At 39.2% G+C, this 20180-nt stretch overlaps 1 long non-coding RNA gene across 1 annotated transcript in view; it reads left to right on the forward strand.

The window, feature by feature from the left end:
- The first annotated feature begins 2520 nt into the window (after positions 1-2520).
- LOC121314625 overlaps positions 2521-20180 on the forward strand; it is a 68205-nt gene continuing 50545 nt past the window's right edge. Inside the window, exons 1-2 of the long non-coding RNA XR_005950123.1 lie at positions 2521-2608; positions 2719-2839. This is a non-coding gene — a long non-coding RNA (uncharacterized LOC121314625). The remainder of the gene's footprint in view (positions 2609-2718; positions 2840-20180) is intronic.

Genomic DNA, 20180 nt, shown 5'->3' on the forward strand with positions numbered 1-20180 from the left:
ACCCTGGAATGAACTGACAAACTATCCAGTATTGGTCACACTGTTCCTGTTATACAGCGCCTTCCCAGTTCAGGAGGGAGATTGTTGACTAGGATTCATTCGCTCTCTGTCACACCTGTTTTTTACTTACTGGTTGTGGGCACACTTTAATTGCCTCCATCTTACTTACCTGGGGTTTAATAATTCCACCACCTAGAATTTACCCCAAATATTTTGTTTCCCTCATGGCTAGGGCATATTTGGCAAGATTGGCCCTCAAATTTGCTTTTCTTAAGGTCTCTAATACTGTTGCCACCTTATCCAAATGTGACTCCCAATTGCTACTATATATGACCATGTCATCCAAATAAGCTGCACCATACTCTTAACAATTTATCCATTAGCCCTGGCTTCTTGGGAGAAAGAAACTTGCCAATAACTTTGGTCTAATCCAGTGTGCTGATATACTATGCTTTCCCCAGCCTTTCAATTAGCTCATCAATGTGGATATGCATCAAACTTTCAAATCATTAATTTTCCTGAAATCAATACAAAAACAAACACCGGTTTACTGACCAACACCACTGGACTTGACCAATCACTATAAGATTCCTCTATGACCCTTAGGGCTAAATGGGACATTACGAAAAAGGCTTTGAAACAAACTTTAAATTTACAAGTGTATAAAGTTGTCAGGATGTTACCCCTTTGTGGTCCATTTATTCAGCGCCTGTCAGGGCCAATTTATTTTCACACGCGCTGTTTATTTTACACTGAAAGGAAAAATTATAATGTCGGACCTGGTTCGACATAGGACCGCAAAGGGTTAACAATAAAAAGAACAATTACAGGTATTTTAAACAGTTGTAGCAGCACGAGGAGACATGTAACACTATATTTTTCAGAACCCCGCTAGTTACTCCTTAAACTTGGTGCTAAAGCCGGTAGCCTGCAGCAATAGTAGGAGACCACTGGCACACATTCCCAGCAATGCTAATTTAACTTCTATTACTGTCTTTCTTCTTGATAGGTTCCCGACCCTTGATAGGTGCTACTAAAGACTAGTTTAACATGAATTGTATCTTATTGCTAAGGGACAGAAAAGTTCAAGCTTAAACCAGGCAGCTAACCAGTCACCAAACAAGATAATTAAAAAGGGTAAAGAAAAAAAAAAAAAAGCGTTGTATCCGATTCTTTCCCCGTTTATTTATTTATTTATTTATTTATTTATTTATTTGTTTATTTACTTACTTATTTGCATAGGGCTGCACTTTTTTATTTTTTTTACTTTGTAATAGTTTCAGTATTTTTTGTATAACTTGCTTATAAAACAAATAAACTATGGCACTATTGTTTTAGGAGTCACCTGCAAAGGCAATAATTTGAAATGTTAAATAAATGGTGTCACATAAATAAAAAGAAAATACTGAATGAAGAGGTCTCTAAACCCCTCATGCTATGTGCTTACTTTTTCCTATTGGGTCAAAGAAGCTTGCCAGGGCCACTTCCAGCAGACCTCAGTTGTTAATAAAGAATTGCTTGGTACAGCCTTTAATTACATTACAAAGTTGTATATGGTTACGTCACAAATCTTCAGTGCTGAAGTCTGGTAAACATATGGTATGGCTTTTGGACATGTTTCCAATGTCAGAAAAACTTGTTTATTTGGTCAATTTGTGCAGCTTTTTAACATGAGAAGCCAATTTACCCACCCTTTTAAGTCGCACCATGTTTTGGCCGTGCATGTGCTATAGCATGAGGAATGTGCATGGTATGTGCTGCTACAACACTTTCTTACAACAATGGAGAGAGAATTTGGAGTTTCTAAACACATGGTAACCATGCCAGTGTATGAAATATTGTATAGTTTGGACTACCAGGGTTTGGACTAGCAGAAGTCTAACATACATAATGTAATAATACAGATTAAGATACAGTTGATGCAGTATAGTATTCTGTATTTCTTTGCTATAGCAGTCTGGCCCAGCACATACTTCATTTTTGGATTTTCATTCTGTATTGGACAGCTTTGTAAAAACTACCTCCATCTATCTAGAACAACGCTATAAAAAAATCAAGAGAAAGGATTACAGTTCAATTTACAATTACTAAGTGACACTGACAAACCTCTCCTGATACAGGCTACTCATTTTATATAACAAGCTGTTCAATTTAAGCATTTTCCCATAGAGTCCAGTGCAAGTCTAATAGTAGGAAAAAAAAGGGGAAGATATTATATTTTCTATAAGAAATCTGAAGAAAAAAAGTCTGAATCTTTTTTTCAGGCTTTAGGACATCCCCTTTTTCATCTGGCTTCCTTATTTGAATCTTAATCAGGGACAGGCACAGGTTTCCGATCAGTGGGTAGCTGCTGGAAGGGACCACTTGAAGGCAGACAGGGGTACACAGCATCAGCAGTGTGCTGATAACAGCTCCCACTCCCTGATATTTCAGCAGGGTGGTACAGTCTGGCAGATTACAAAAATCCCCTCCCATGTGTCACTCAGTTCTCTGTGCCAGATCTGATTCTTTAGCTGGTGAGCGCTACGAGTGACTCCAGGTGTGCTGAACAGACAGGCAGAAGAATCCAGCACTAGCATCAATACTACTACACTAGAAGAGACCAATGGTGAGTTTTAACACAATGCTTTATGTGCATCTGCTGATCCCTCCTGCATTGCCTTGTAGAATTCACTGAGTATGTACCATTTTATGCATTGTAATGCGCAATTATTACAGGATGAACTAAATGCAGAGGGCGATGTCTTGGCCACTGGATACTGATGCGCAAAGTAGTTTTGATGTACACTATGCAGACCAGCACTACCCCACAGTGTACTATACTTGATGATGAACACAGGTAGAGTACATGTCCCATTTAACTATATAATGCATGACTGAAAATTGCATCAGAGTCTATTAAAGTTGCATTAAAACCTGAAGTTCTCTAATTGCTATGCAGCTCATCAGTGACATTTTTACAATATAGAATATGTACATTCAAATAAAAATCTACTGTAAATGCCAGAAGAATCTACTATAAAAATCTACTGTAAATGCCAGAAGAATTTACTTTGGGTGTGAACATCAATTTTCAAATAATGTATTTATAATTATAATGATGATGCAACCCGCAAGACAAAGACCTGCTTTTATATATATATATATATATATAAACCAATACTTTGATCCCAGCACAATATGTATGTTGACAAATTAGTGAATCACACAGTCTTTCTATAATTACAAAAAAATTGCTTGCTGTTACTTTGTACCTTTAGTGTAATAATTTAGAATTTGAAACAACATTTTAATATGGAACGAAAATGAAATGCATATGCATTTATACGGTTCTTATATAGGCACATATATGTTTTAATCACCCTATTTCAGGATGGAGAAACTAAACATATGGCTGTTTTTAACACATCATGGGTGTTGCATGCATCTTTAAGAGGATGTTGCCTTATCATTGTTGCCAGCGTCCCCTTACCTCCTGTCAGCATACTAGGAAAAATATCGCAGTTATGCAAGTATGGGGAATCTGGGTATGCCTTGGGAAGACATTTTCAAGGTTTGCTCACATGGCCAACCTGTCTGGACTGAATGTCTGCCGGTGCTGGGATAAAGACAGGCGTAGCCTGGGGAGCTGACTTTTCTGACAGCCTCAGATACCTGTAGGGTTTCGTTGTGTGTGTGTTAGAAGGGGCTCTTATTAGAATACCTAGTGGTATGAGCCTTTTGTGACAGAAGTGGCTGCAAACTGTCACTTTTGTCTCTAAGACTAAACACCCCTCTGTTCACCCGACACAGACCATGCTCCTTTGTTTTCTACACTGAGAATGAACAATAGGAAGGTTTCAACACTGACCACAGGGTGAATTATAAACCATTTACAAGTTAATCTATTGTTAATATTAATGAAAAAATACAAAAAATGTAACTGTACTGTAGCATTTCAAATGGATTTAAAATGGATTCTGATTAAAGTCAAATATAAAAAAAAAATACTTATGCATTCTTTTTTTTTTTTTTTTTTTTTACATATTTAAGCATATTATAGTTAAAAATTAAACAAATGTAAAATTAATCTTATTGTTAGTCAATGCTAAGGGATCTGGACTTCATGAGATGCTGGCATTGAAAATGTCTAAACATAAAACATTAGTGCAGTACGATCTATGATGCTAACATAGGTGACACATGACAGAATATTCCAGAATATGTCACTTCATAGGCCAATAAACTGAAGTATCCTGGAAAGCCCCACCTACCTATTAACACGTATAATAAACACACCCACAAATACTACTGAAAATTGTTAAAATGATGTTTGTCAAACAAAAGTGGATTATACAAGCATTATTGTACAAAGCTATTTAACTTGTTCACAATGTATCCATTTACTTCCATTTACTAAACCAGTTCTATATAAACACTTATAATCCAGGTCTGGCAATGGAATGTGAAACAAACAATGCGATTGGTCGAACAAGGTTCCAGCTGTCCTTATATTGATTGGATGAATAAAGCCTTGTCACATATTCAAAATCACTGTCTGCCTCACAGAAGTACCAGTAGCCATCTTGTTTACAGTTACAGATGTACAGTAACTATAAAACTGAATGACCAATTAGCTGCAAAAAAATCCCAAAAGTAGTAAGTAGACATGCTGATTTGGATGAAGAACAATTACATGAACGTTTAGTTATTATCATAACCCTGGTTCCCTGAAATGGGAATATTAACCATTACAAAATGAGCATTTCCCTTTAGACACCCGAACTGAAAACTGTATAACAAAGACTCTCGCTAGAGCAGGAAGGCACTGCTGAGGCTCCACCCCGCAACCACAAAATAGCAGAGTGCCCTTCCAGCAATGTAATTTTCTTTCAGATTACGACCATGAACGCTGCGACTGCGAAGTTAATGGTTAATATTCCTATTTCAGGGAACCAGGATTATGATAATAACCTAACGCTCCCTTTCAAGTAGGGAATATCAGCCATTACAGAATGGGTGAGTATACCCAATCTGTCACAAGGTCATGGCATCATCCCAATTGCAAGCTAGAGACCGCTTTTGTCACCGTAATGTTCCATATTGAAAAACATTAAGATGGACTCACCTCTAATGCTCTATCATGAGGGTAGACTCGGAAGCCACCCTCAGGACTCTTGTGCCAAATCCAGGAGTCTGCAGGTCCATGACATTCAGCCGATAGAATCTGGCAAACATAGGGAAGGAAGCCCACACTTCTGCACTGCATATGTCCTAGACAGATGCACCGTGGAACAACGCCCATGAAGTCACCTGACCCCTGGTGGAATGGCTGGTGAGCTTCTTGGGCAGTGGCAGATTGGCCAGTTCATACAGTCTGTACTGCGCCTGCTAACCATTTGGACAGATGCTGCTTAGACAGAGCCTGTCCCTGGGACTTAACCCTAAAACAAACAGTTGTTCCGACTGTCTCCAGCTTTTAGTTTTCTCCACAAAATATGCTAACGTCCGCACTGGACAAAGTGTATAGAGCTGGTGCCCCTTGCCAAACTGGAAAAGAGGGGAATTGAAAGCCTCCAATTCCACCGACTGATTCATGTGGAAAACCGAGATGGTCTTCAGCAGGGGCGCAACTAGTATTTTACAGGAGGGGGTTTAAAAGATAAGGTTTAGTACAACAATAACAAAAAAAAAATCAGCTAAAGTATTACTCTATGTAAATATGAAACAGCAGTAGGACCACTCCATTACTGAGCGCAAACCAAGTAGATAGACAAATAAAAAAATAACCTGTTTATGAGTCACTTTGGAAGTGCTACATCGTGGCACGTCATGATTTCAGGCTGGCCCATCTGTCAATCATTTCACTAAATCCAGTAGATCTTGCAAGTTCATTTTCAATTGAAATTATAGCTAGCTCGCTGTTCATAACATTGACAAGGACATAAAATATGTCCTGTTTAAATTCATGCTCTGGCACTCTGGAGCTTTGAGTGTGGTCAGTATTGTCGGTGACCACTTCATCATGGAACCATTTTCGTTTTCTTACTCGCTTTTGCTCAAACTCCTTACTGGCAACCGTGACCGGATGTTCCCAGGTGAAATAACTTGTACAGGAAGTCTGGGTGGACCGGAAGAGAAGCAGGGAGAACTGTCGGCTGTTCATCATAAATAGAGCACCTTTCAGTCTGCGCTGCAGGCCAGGGCACCTGTAACGTTGCAATCACTGTCTGCATTAAAGGCATAAGCTCGGCTGAAAGCGAAAGCTGTGCCACTGGCTACTAATGATCCACCTCCTCTGAGGCAGCGATGGAGAGCATGTCATCTATCTCATCAGTCACTGTCTGCAAGCGTGCAGATGGAGTGATCGGTGACACTACTGGCAGTGACTGTGGAGCTGAGCGCTCTTTCAGCAGCTCTGCAGGGATAGCTTGCTGTCCTGAAACTGCTTCCCAGATCTTGTCTATCTTGGCCTTTCTTCCTCCTCTGCTTTGGAGGGAGGAAAGGTGAGGGGGAATGAGAGGTCAAGCTAGATAAAGGGATCTTCCAAGCTCAACTCCTACCCTCTCTCTGGACAGGGCCATGAGAGGAGGGGCCAGCTTCACTGGTGGAGTGCGGTGATGCTAAGTGCTGCGCAGGCGTGAGGGATCATTCCCTAGAGTGACGTGCTACTCGGCTCTCGAGAGTACGTTTCTGGAATGAGGCACAGATATCACACTAAGTGCACTCCACATTACTGGCCTTACAAGTGTTACATGCATGGAACCTAGATATGTTAACAATGCCATGCAATAGTGTGCAATACACTATAATGTGCACTTGTACTGTGTATTAGTACCTGTACAATGCACCTGGTGCTAGGGACTGACAAGCAGTGCAGGCACTCGGCACTCAGTGCCAACACTTGACACTCTGTACCGACATTCGGCACCGATGCGTCGACCCTCGTTACCGACACTCAGTGCTGATGTGTTTACTTTGTACCGACATGGGCCACTCAACACTCAACACTGACAGAGTGTACTGAACACAGACAAAGTGTACTCGATACCGACAGAGTGTACTCGATACCGACAAAGTGTACTCGACACTGATGCATCTACATGAGATTGGGGCGATAAATCACAGTTAGTGTAAGTGGCAAGTTAGCAGGGATGCCCACCTGCAGGTCAGCCACTGGCTAAACTGCGTAGTCAGTGCGAACACCAAAACAGCAGCGGCCTGCACCGAAACAGTAACCTCGGTCTCTAAGGATTGGAGACGACGAGTCGCAGTTACTGTATGTGGTGAATCAACAGCCACTGGCTAATTCTAAATTAATGCACGAAATTAGAAAAAGACTACTTCAAAAAAGCCTTTGTAATAGTACTGCAGATGCAGTACTAAATCAGCATTGAGCTGTTGTTAGGAACGTCTACAACAGCTGCTCAGAATTTTAATTTTTTTTACTTACCCCTCTGTAAGAAACAGAAAAGCATATATATGCATCAGTGAAACGAAAACAAAACCAAACGGTCCACAAAATACTCCTACATTTATCTACATGTAATAATTACATACTAATGTACTAGGATCCTGGGGAGGAACTGCCATTTGAGCTAACCCAACACAGACTAACAACAGAAATATGGCTCAAAATAAAGAAAAATACACTTAATCATCTCAGCAGTAATCAGCACGGCTGAAAAAAGAAAATGGCATTGCTGACCTGCTCTAGCAAGAATCTTTGGGATAGAGTTTCACTTCTGGTGTCTTAAAGGAAAACACCTATTTGTAATGGTTACAATTCTCCACTTGAAAGGGAACTGGAAGATAGCAAAACAAACAAAAAAAAAAAAAAAAAAACGCTGTCTTTCAGGACTGGCTGAAACAAAAAACTAATTGTCTCCATGTGGAACATGCACATCTTAAGAAATTCTTTAGAAAATACTAAGGAATTTCTATGGAAATGTAAGAAATGCCCATGGAGAAGAATATCACATTTCAAGCTACATTAGAGCTGGAATAAACCACTGTCTAAATAAAAACAAAACTAGGGAATCTGTTAATATACACACTCCCTCTGACTTCATCAATTCAAGTAATGTCATTTTAGCGGTTTGTGAACACTATAAAAAACACAAAAAAACACAAAAAAGACATGTCTGCACATTATCTACCCGCTTGAGGCGTCCGTATAGTCAACGTGTATGGACACCCTGTAGGGCCTTATTGCAGACTTACAGGACATCTTCTGACAGCTTTCTGTTGCCAAACAGCTGTTACTTTTTAAGAGGTTATACTATATTATAGTTGAGGCTACGATTTTGTCACGGAGGTCACGGAAACTGTGAAAACTGTAAATTTGAACAAAGGTCTGAAATCTTTGGAATGGATGTAAAAGCACATTTGGTTTGGCACTTCCTTTATTTCCTTTAAAATGCAGTATGTCGTGCATTGAAAATACAAATAGGCGAGTATCTGTAAATTGTTTGGTTTTGTATGAGCACAGCATTTACATGTAGCTATGTAGGTCAGTGAATGAGATTTGTCTTTTGTAGCTGAGCGAGTATGGAAATGAACACAGATCATATGTTATTGTAATCTTCACATACATACAGGGCTTGTTAATTTATCTTTTGAATCAAAGTTGGCTTGCATCTTCCAGAAATATGAATTAATATTTACTTTTTATTTCTTGAAACATTTTTGCATACAATGTAGTGTACCCAAGTAGTCTGTTGAAAATAAATACTCACTTTCTCTAAAACTAAACATTGCTAAACAAAATACTTCAGACTGCTGTTGAATGTCTTTTTTTTTTGTTTCCTGAAAACTGTAGATAAAATGTATCTATTTCTGGTCTTTTTTCTGATCTTTGTGATGCCCCATTTCTTGGACACAGTGCCTGCCTGTATGATTTGACTTTTTAACTCTCAGTTTTTTTGTTTGTTTTTATTTTTAATGGGGCAGTGCTCTGTAGGCTACTCAGAAACAACCAAATTGAAACACCTTGTTCTCATTATTGAAGGAAAAATATATACTGTTTCATTTTGCACATGATAATAAAAACAATTATTTGACATGCTGATTTTGTGTATATATATATATATATATATATATATATATATATATATATATATATATATATATATATATATATATATATATATATATATATATATATATATATATATATATATATATATATATATATATATGTAATGTACGCACACAGAGAAATAGGAACATAAAAAAAGATGTTACGTTGGTGTGAAAGGATCTTTAACTAAGTTTTGTACTCTAAAGTAACATATTAAAAAAACTGTTTCCTTGTCACTCCAGTAGTAAGCTGCTTCCTTCTGACGAGACAGCATGCTCATTGTAAACACTTGTTCTCCCCCATCTGTTTCTACTGTGTTATTGCTGTCTGCCTTCAACTGGCCTACAGTAGCTTTGGCCCTCGTGTCCCCCTGGTGCATGCTATGCGCTGACCAGGTGTGTGACCACATGGTTAGGGTAGGCACCGTTGCATAGCTGCCCTTTGGTGCAAGCATAGACCGCTACATCGCTAGTGCATGGACACACGCTGCCGCATGGTACATGGTGCGCGCTGTGCCCACGGTACTCTGTGTGCTTGGTGCTCGGTGCCCTCTGCTACAGCACTACTGCATGAACGCACGCCACTGTACTATATAATCTGTGCTTGAGCGCACGTTGCATCCAGTGCAAGCGGTTTTAGGCGCACAGCTGATGCAGAACACTGAACTGATGTTGGGCCTGCAAGGCAAAGATAAACATACCCTCTATGCGTGGTGCTTGGGTGTCCAGCATGCCACCTTGGTCATGGTCATTGACATCTTTTGTTCCTAGATTTATTCCATAGCAACCATGTCCATATCTTTACACTCTATGGAATAATAAGCATGTTTTACAGTTGTAGGTCTCTAGAACTGTGTAAAGTTTGAAGACTTTCAATGCAACGTTGTTCTTGTTATGGAATACGCAAAATGTGGGCGAAACGTCAAAATGCCCACTAACCATGTGATCAATCAGATTCATTTTGTGATTGTCATTACTTCCCTTTGGTCTCTACAACTGTGTGAAGTTACAAGAGATTACGTGCATCTGTGTTCATTTTATGGAACATGCAAAATTTGGGCAAAAAGTCATTATGGAGGCAAAAACCATGTGACCAATCAGCTTCATTACATTACTGACATTACCTCTCATAGTCTGCTACTATTATACAAAGTTTCATAAGTCTACTGCATTGTGCCACTGACATATACTGTAATATGTGCAAAAAGATCAATGCTGAAATCTCAGTAGCCATGTTTTTTACTGTAACAACTTCCCTTGTACAAGAGTAAAAGACAATCATACTTAGATCATGTATGCTCATTTTTGCTTCAATCGGATAAGCGGTTTGTGAGAAGATGTTTGTTTGCTATTGATGTTATGCAACATGGTTGCTATACCACACAACCGATCAGCTTCTGATGCACGTGCCCCAATCTTGGACTATCCCTTAACATGTATGGCGAGTTTCAGAACTCTGCATGTTATATAAAAACCATCTGCAGTTTAGGCATAAGCAGCTTTATAGACAGTTTTAAATTTTACCTTTAGCAGACGTCAGAGGTCACAGGCAATGACATTTTTTACATGGCATATATGGGTTACTATACATGTTACATAACAACCACACCTCTATCTGCAGTCAATAAGAAGTTATAGGCAGTTTTATAGCCAGTTGAGTATGCAGATGATGTCATCCAGCGTGGCCACCATTATTTTCACAGCAGCAACTTCTCTTGAACAAGCGTAACAGATGACCATACTGAGATGTTTTATTCCAATTTTCTTTTCAATCGGATAAGTGGTTTCAGAGAATTTTTGATGATTTTATATTTTTTATATTTTATACTCAGTTTGAATTGTGATGATTTTATATTTTTATGGTAATTTTATGACATTACCACAGTACCAATCAGCTTCATATTAACAACGGTTAATCAGGGCCTATCCCTCAACATGTATAGCAATTTCCAGAACTCTGCAGTAAGTAGTTTTCAATACACAGGCATTTTAACAAATTCTGCAAAATCCAATATGGCTGCTGAACTATGTGACTTAGGCAAATTTGCCGACTATCACCGACTATTGCACATAGGCATCTACCAGCGTACCGAATTTCATGATTTTTTGAGCATTCAGAAGAGAAAAAAAATAATCTTAACAAAAACAATAGACTTCCCCAGCCTTTAGCTTGGAAGCCTAATAATAAGAATAATCCTAACAGGCTTGCCTATTAGCCGCCTGGGAGGACAACTTCGCCCTCCCGAGTCAATGCAGGGGTGGTAGTGGTGAGCTGACTCTAAATACTAATTGGGAATTTTAAACTGGGAGAAAATAACATAAATTATTGGCAACGACTAAATTAAAAAAAAAAAAAAAAAACAATATTAAGTCATAAGAGGAAAAAAAAACACGCAATCAAGAGACAACAACTTCAGTGCAAAATGATCACTCAAACATTTAAATTATAACAAACACAAATAAGTTAGATTAATTGCTGTATGAATAATTGAAAAGACAATGGCAACTCACTAGACACAAATACCCTAACGGATATTATACTAGTTTACAAATACAATACTATCAGTAATTCATAAACTATCTGGAGCAAATCAGCAACAATTAAAGTTACGTTTAGAAATCAGGTTATATTATATCAACATTTCATACCCAGCTGGTGTATATTAGCAACAGTCAATATTGCGTTAAAACTAGATTGTGTTATATCAGTAATTCATAGACTATTCAGGGTGTTTCAGCAGTACTTGTAAGCTAGGTTATTTTGTTTAAGAAAAACAATAAATGCACCGAGGTAGGTAACAGATTCAAATGTCCACAGTTATCAGTAGGCGATTGCAAGGAACCCAGCAAAAAGATAAACACAAGCAAATACAATAAAATAGTTCCCCCAGAGTCTCACACAGCGCACACTTCAATTCAGTTCATTTAGTTACGTTTCAGTTCAGTTAAGTACCACAGGCAGCCCCGAACACCGTCAGCAACAACAACAAACCAAACGGAAGTCAAAAACCAAAAATCTGCTCTCTAGTCCATTCTGTACATAGCTTTTATCCACTTTGTTTATAATATCAATAACAACAAATATGTCATCATTGCTCGCAATGCTTAGTCTATTTAAGGTTGCCAATGTTTCAACCAATGCGTGTCTGAGCCAGCTGGCTCGTCACAGTAATATTTTAAAACATCATATAATATATGCTCACGTAGACAGACAGACGGCAGTTCTCCAAGGAACTGATAAGATTACAATAGAGACTTGGATAACACATATCTAGACTTCAAGCACAATATTTTATTCAAATACATACTGCTGTAAACTCAGAGGAGGTAGAGATAACAAACTGGCTTGTATACCTATATTGACAATAAAACATGTATTGTAACACACCGTCAAAATGACTACTTGTGGCGGTTTTAGGTAGAAGTGCTTATAACTTTTTTTATTTTTGAGATTCTGACTTTCAAAAACCATCAGAATATTTAATATATGTATTTAGGAAAAGTCAAGAACAGACAACCGCGGATCTTTAACACACGCAGAGTAAATTACATTTTAAAAGTGAAAACCATCAAAATGACTACTGTGGCGGTAGTGTAGTGTTAAGGCCCCGCCAGTGGGTGGGTTGGCCAGACACCTGGTGTGCCCAAACCCTCAGTGCAGGGTTGCACGCTGCTGCAGATCTCTGGTCTCAAAGGGCAAACTCTTGGCCGAAGCGTTTGGGTCTGATAAGGCTGCGCTGCTAGATGCACCTATATCCTCAGGACATACCTTTTGGCCAGCCTAGCTCCTTGTACATTTTCAAAGTGTGTGGACGCTATCCTGGCCCCCTTGCGGCTGCAGGGGATCAGAGTAATAAACTATCTTGATGACTGGTTGATCTGTTCCCAGTCGCGAGAGGGAGTAATAGCCCACAGGCCGGTCGTGACAGAGCATCTGACGAGGCTGGGCCTCACCATTAACGTTTAAAGACATACTTGGGGCTCCGGCTGGACTCCAGTATGATGCGCGCATACCTGTTGGATGACAGAGTAGCAGCTATCCTGGGTTGCCTCTCCCTGTTTCGACAGGATTCGCAGGTCACCATCCTATTGTGCCAGGTGGCAGAAGCCATATCAGCCGTTCAGCTGGGTCTACTTCGCATGTGCCCACTACAAGGGTGGTTCAATATGTTCCACCTACATCCCAAGCGCAAAAGACACTGTTGGCTGACAGTGTCTCATATGTGCTCAGCAACCCTAAACTGGTGGAGGACAACCTCTCACCTGCGCAAGGGTGTACATATGGGGGTGGTTTTCAACCACCAAGTGGTGACGACAGATGCCTCCAACTTTGGGTTGGGGAGCAGTCTGGGAAGGCAGGCGGTCTCCCTTGCTCTCCGCTATTTCCTCCCAGTCTTAAACGGTAAATGTGTTGGTCCGGACGAACAACACAACAGTGGTTGCATATGTCAACCAAGGTTCACATGGATCTCCTCAGTCAGATGACAGGCACTTTTTGGCACTCGGAACTGGGCAAGTTCCGACTATGGGTTTGGCCCTGAAAGGGATTGCTGTTTAGCCCTAGGGCTATCAGCTGCAGTTGTGGATACTTTGCAGAACACTAGGGCAGAATCCTTTCCTTTCCAAGGTGATCACAGCCTTCCACCTAAACCAGTCTGTGGAACTGGAGTCCTTCCATCCACCCCCGTTTTCTTCAAATGAGAATTGACATGTTCCCTAGGACAGCCCCTCTCAAAGCAGCGTCTGTCACATTGGATTGTGGAGTCTCGATTGCGTATGATGGTGCTGGCTTGCCCCCACCTGGGAGGGTAGCTGCACACTCTACTAGAGTATTGGCTACATCTTGAAGCCCTCTTCAGAGGGGCCTCGCTGTATGATATTTGCACTGTAGCCAGCTGGGCTATGCTACATACTTTCTCCAGGGTCTACTGCCTTAATGTGGTAGATCCTGCCCTGCCTTTATTAGGCACGAGGGTCCTTGAGGGAGTAAGGTAACATATGCATTCGTTCCTTCTCCCTCACGACTGCTCTGATATACATTATCCCATGCATAATGTTGTTGGTGGTCGTCTTTCAATTGAAAGGGAACATTAGGTTACTTACCATAACCTTGATTCCCTGAAAGAGAAGACAACCACCAACGGCGAGAACGCATCAGTCACCCTCACGGAACAATGGAAAAAGAGAAATGGCTTCCTCAGGATGACAGTTTTTATCCCAGTTTATCCCATACATAATGTCGTTGGTGGTCGTCTTTTCTTTCAGAGAACCAGGGTTACGGTAAGTAACCCAATGTTTTCACCTTTGTGGGCCACCGTTCTTGGTGTTTTCTTTAAATAATGTGATTGAGGATCTTCTGGTGTTTTGGTAAAAAACGATAAATCATCACTTTATTTTATCAATTCATAGCACCAGCTTTCAATGGGCTCTATTTTCAGAACTGCACATATGATTCAATTAGATTTTGTACATTCAAATATGTCAGGAAAATCAATAAACAATAAACATATTTTATGTTATATTAGAAAAGTTTTACATACATAAATAATAATAACATACTTGTGTACTAACTCAGCAGAGAAATCAGGGTTCAATATTTCACTATATTTACACAATATTTTCACTTTTTTTTTTTTTTTAGTGAGATTTCCTACTGATTTTACTTATGGCTTGTTGTTAATACATGAGATTACCAAATTTATTAAACTGAAATATTTAAAAATACATTTTAGCTACTAACAATATTCAGGAAAAAAAATGCATTGAAATCATCTAAATAATATAAGTGTTAGAGTCTGACAAATGAAAAAATGTGTTTGAATAATACAGAACAGCATCATTCACATTGTAAATGATATGTTATACACATTTATATACCATATATATATATATATATATATATATATATATATATATATATATATATATATATATATATATATTCATTTTTGATTATACTAAATGTGAGCACTGGGTAGAGTTCGGTTTACATTACACTGTGTAACAAATTTTTTATTTATTTTTTTGTTCTTGGGTAGTCCTGGATTTCCTTTCTCTCTACCACCACTAATAACACCATGTAACACAATTTTTGTTCCTGGGTAGTAAGTGTTATTTCCTAATTGCTTATGCCTCAAAAGTATAGAACATGGCTATTATTCCCCACAAACTTTGCTTTTGTGACCAGGACAGTGATATTTCAAAATATCACTATTTCCAATGGGAAAATGGGAAAATGTGTGTCTTTTTGTTCACATAAAGTCAGAAAAAAACAACATATGAATCCAAATTAACATGTATTTATACTAAAGTAATACAAAGATGACTACAAAAGATTTACAAGTGAGTAGTTTTTTGAGATTTACAATTATACTGTAAATACACAATAGCCATTTTCTATACTTTTGAGGCATAAGCAATTAGGAAATAACACTTACTACCCAGGAGCAAAAATTGTGTTACATGGTGTTATTAGTGGTGGTAGGTGAAAGGAAATCCTTTGTTCTGCGAGGAAGTGTTACTAGAACAAAGGCAGTTGGGTATAAATGAACAAGATGTGTGGATTGTATAGTCTGGACAATAATCACTGAAACAACCGTCATTGTTAGCTTCATAGGGACAATGTGTCACTTTTGAAAAAGGTATTCCAGTATATTCCTAATAATACAAAATATGTCTGAAGCAAATCCATTTCATATTACTGTCATTTCTTGACCATAAATTTTTATTTGAAGAATAAATGCAAGGTTATAAATTGTTTTAACATTGGATTTACAGAGCCATAATTAGAGGGGGAGACAGATATAAGTATGATCACTCCCTCACTCCTTGTAATCTGATTATCATATCCAGGACCTGGGTTTCATTTGTGCCATGTTTTCAGTCTTTTGCAAAGCTGCAGAGACAGGCAGCATCAAATCCAATCAATCAAGTTATTCCTGGAAAATGAATGGCACCTTCCAGTCATATGACAAAACAGCGCCAGCTGTTAGGTTAAACTTCTGCATTAGGATAAGCCATATTCTGGAATCCATAGAAATAAGAATAACGTCAGTCATACCGTTTATAATGAAACTGCAGCTAAAAAAAACTGATTTGCAAGGGTAATAGACATAAAAATATACAAGAGGCACATGCTATGTTAAGCATTGCTAATTTTTAAGCAATGACACTTTCAGTGAAATTATTCAGTGATAGGGGTTTCATACCGTGGAAGAGAAGTGCAAAGAGAAAGCAAATCTGCACAGAGATGCAGCTGCACCCAGGGGATTGAAATGGGGCGGTATCTGCAGCTACATCAAAAGAAAAGGCAGGCGTATAGTTTAGAAAACAGCAGGTGTAATCATTATGGCGTTTTTCTTGGGGGACAGGGGGCGGTAAGGCAAGGTTCTGGAGAATGTCATGATATTTACGAGTAAGCCACACCTATTTGCTAAGGAAATATAAAAAATAGACAAAGGCATTTGTTTTTGTTTTATACTGCAGCATTAACTCCTTTATTATTTCATTCTATAGTTTGCTGATTTAGTTAAGAAGACCATATTCATTACAGAGTCCATTTCTGAGATAGAAGTAGATAAATACTAAGATAAATAAGAAACCAGAACCTCCAGCTGCAGTTGTTTGGATGTCACCACCCCTTTCTCTGATGTCACCACCCCTTTCACTGATGTCACCACCTTGGTCCAGTCTCCTGGTTGCTGCTACGTCTCTGTGTAGATTTGCTACCACTTTGCACGTCTCAGCCACCATAGTTTCACTGAAATATCATGTTTGTTATATTGCATTTATTTCAATTTTTAGTTTACATCACAGAATGCACACAGCATCATTAAATACAGTAAAAACCAAAGTAAGCCTGCTTTCTTCATTTTATTTGTTTAAATTTAAACAGCTGGCTTTATTTAAACTCAAGTGTTAATAATTGCTTAACAATTGTGTTTAACAATTTACGAAAGGGCACTAAACTTTATGGTGCGCAATAATTGCAATTACTGTGCACGATAATGATGTCCATATTTACTATTGCAAGTTTATTCATTGTTGCGCAAAATAGTGGGCATATTATGGTGCACACTTATTTTATTGTGCCATACTATGATAATCATAATAAATATAATGAGATGATCTGTATTCATGTGTTTACTGAAGGACGTTAATTTTACTGCGTGCATTAAAGTGATCATTTATTAGTGCGTTTGGAAACCAGGCTTTAACCATTGATAGGCGTGCTATTTTTCCAGCCTGAAAATTTGTGATGTGCAGTTTGATTCTTTTTACTCACTCGACTAGTTTAATTATTCACTAACTAAGCTAAACTATTCACTAACGCAAGATAAATACATCTAGCTGAATTAATTGGTTTGTTTGAACAAAAAAATTTGGCAGCAAGCACACACACACACACATATATATATATATATATATATATATATATATATATATAAACACTCCCGTCTGTGCAGTTCCCATGATATATATCACGCCTGGGGTGGTGATAAGGTCCGAGGCGTGATCCGAGGGTCTTTAACCACCCCAGAACCACATGGCCCAAAGTGGTTTATACCGCTTATAACAAGACTACCTGTCATTTGTGGGAAGAAAAATAATAAATAATTAAAGCACATTTAAATTAAGACAAAACCAGAAACTTTTATACTAGCAATATACTATAGTCCCAAATTGTATTTAATTTTAGTTGTTCATTTATTAAAAATAAATTCCACATGTTCGTTTATTGTGAATTTCTGCATCGAAAGTGCCACCTCACTAGAAACTAGAGGGCTGAGCACAAACTGTGATGATGGGCGGAGTTTCAAATTACACTAAGGAATTAAGGAGAGCAGCTGCGATGAAGACTGAAGCCGGATCTTATAGTGAGTTTGTTAATTCGTTATATGCGAGGTACACATATTCTAGTATGTTTTCATTCTTTTGTTTCTCAAAATATGTTTTTGTTATTTGTCGGACATCCTCGCATCCAAGTCAGGACAGATTAAGTTGACTATCGAACCAGACTTTATGCACAGATCCGACCGCGGTGTCAGGGGACAGTACCTCAGTTTCCCGCAGATGTTTAAAATCCAGGTCGCTAATTCTGGGGGTCGTGTCTGGCCTTGTCATTACATGCTTTTCTAAGAGTTTTCCTGACTGACACAAATACATTATTGCTGGTTTTAAACTCGCCGTCAGTAGAGATGTTAAAACTTCTACTGTTAAAATATGTCTTTAGTCCAGTTCAACGCACACACAGCTTTTAGAGAAAAGCCTTCTCCAAACCTTGCAGCAAAGCACACATTTTCAACATGCCATATTTACATTTGTCTGGATTGTTACTCATTTTAATGTAACTGATTAACATTAACTTTATTGTACAACTATACATCACTTATCACAGATTTAGTACATTACACCATGTAACAATTTTTTTTTTTTTTTTTTTTTTTTTGGTTCCTGGGTAGTAAGTGTTATTTTCTAATTGCTTATGCCTCAAAAGTATAGAAAATGGCTATTATTCCCCACAAACTTTGCTTTTGTGACCAGGTGTGGCACAGTGGTTGGTAAGGGGAACAGATGTCGCGGTGACGCGGTGCAGGAGTGATGAACAGACAACGATATCCCGTGAAAAAAGTGCTTTTATTTGTAATCCAGGTCTGGTGACTGTCAAATAATAAATCCCCGGCTATACACAACAATGTGTAAAGTCCGGGGATAGAAATAACAGGGCACAGTCCCGAACAAAACAAACACACGGTCACCAGTCCTGGGTGAGTGCAGACGTGCGTGTGCGGTGGTGAAGACACGGGTAATTCGTGAAGGTTGGTGCAGTGGTGATCCGGTTCGTGCTGACCCTCGCGGCAGCTCCGGAGTTGTGCGTTTAGCTGTCTAGTGGTGAAAACACAGACAGTTATTTACACAGACACAAATAACACACACCACTCTTTCTTTTCTTTTACTGAGAGCTCCTCTCTCAATCCTTCTGTCTCTCCAGCGTTTTACCCAAACGAAGGAAAAGATCAGCGTTACCCTGGCCCCTATATGTAATCCCGCATGATATCGAGGTAAACGGTTGCAGCTGCCTTATTACTTGCAGCTGCCTCTCGTTTACCTTTTAAATCAATACGGTCTTACAACAGAGTCTTGCTTTTCTTTCCAGGCTGACCCACTTCCCTGACCCGGAAACGAACTGTCAGGCCAGCCCTTCCAGATATTTCTCCTCTCGTTCTTTAGCGCCCTCATAGGTTGGGAGGAAGATTCATCACCAGAACTCATGTTTCCGTCACATATCCCACCGCTCAGAGTGGAGCCGAAGGAACACTCGGCTAAATCTACCTCCCATTACTCCCCCCTCCCGGGAAAAATAATCCGCATTTTGGTGGTCTTTCCCCGCACGGTGTATCATGTGGTACATGAAGGGCTGCAATGCCAGATACCACTGAGTTATCCAGGCATTGCTGTCCTTCACTGTGCTTAACCACTTGAGTGGGGTGTAGTCTGTGACCAGATCAAATGAGTGTCCCAGCAGGTAGTATCGTAAAGAGTGAGTAGCCCATTTAATGGCTAAACACTCTTTTTCGACTACGGAGTAGTTGCGTTCCCGAGGTAACATTTTTTTACTCAGGTACAATATCGGGTGTTCTACTCCAGCTACTTTTTGGGACAAGACTGCACCCAAACCTACATCCGATGCGTCGGTGTGGAGGAAGAATCTCTTGGTGAAATCTGGTGTGATAAGAGTGGGGGCCTGGCAAAGTGTACGCTTAATAGTATCAAACGTTCCCTGACACTCAGCTGACCATTTAATTAAATTTGGAGCACTCTTTTTGGTGAGGTCGACTAACGGGTTAACCACTGTGGCGTACTCGGGGATGAAGCGGTGGTAATAATTGGCTAAGCCCAGTAGTGACCTCACCTGAGTCTTGGTTTTGGGGATCGCTGCATCAACCAAGGCCTGGATTTTGGTGACCACAGGTCTCACCCTTCCATTCCCCATTAAAAATCCCAAATATTGAGTCTCTGTTTTGGCAGACGTACATTTCCTCAAGTTAGCTGTCAGCCGGGCTGCCCTTAGAGACTGAAGAAGGACTGTAACCCTAGCCAAATGCTCTCGCCAGGTGGAG

This window comes from Polyodon spathula, chromosome 4, assembly GCF_017654505.1.
Source record: "Polyodon spathula isolate WHYD16114869_AA chromosome 4, ASM1765450v1, whole genome shotgun sequence".
NCBI lineage: Eukaryota > Metazoa > Chordata > Actinopteri > Acipenseriformes > Polyodontidae > Polyodon > Polyodon spathula.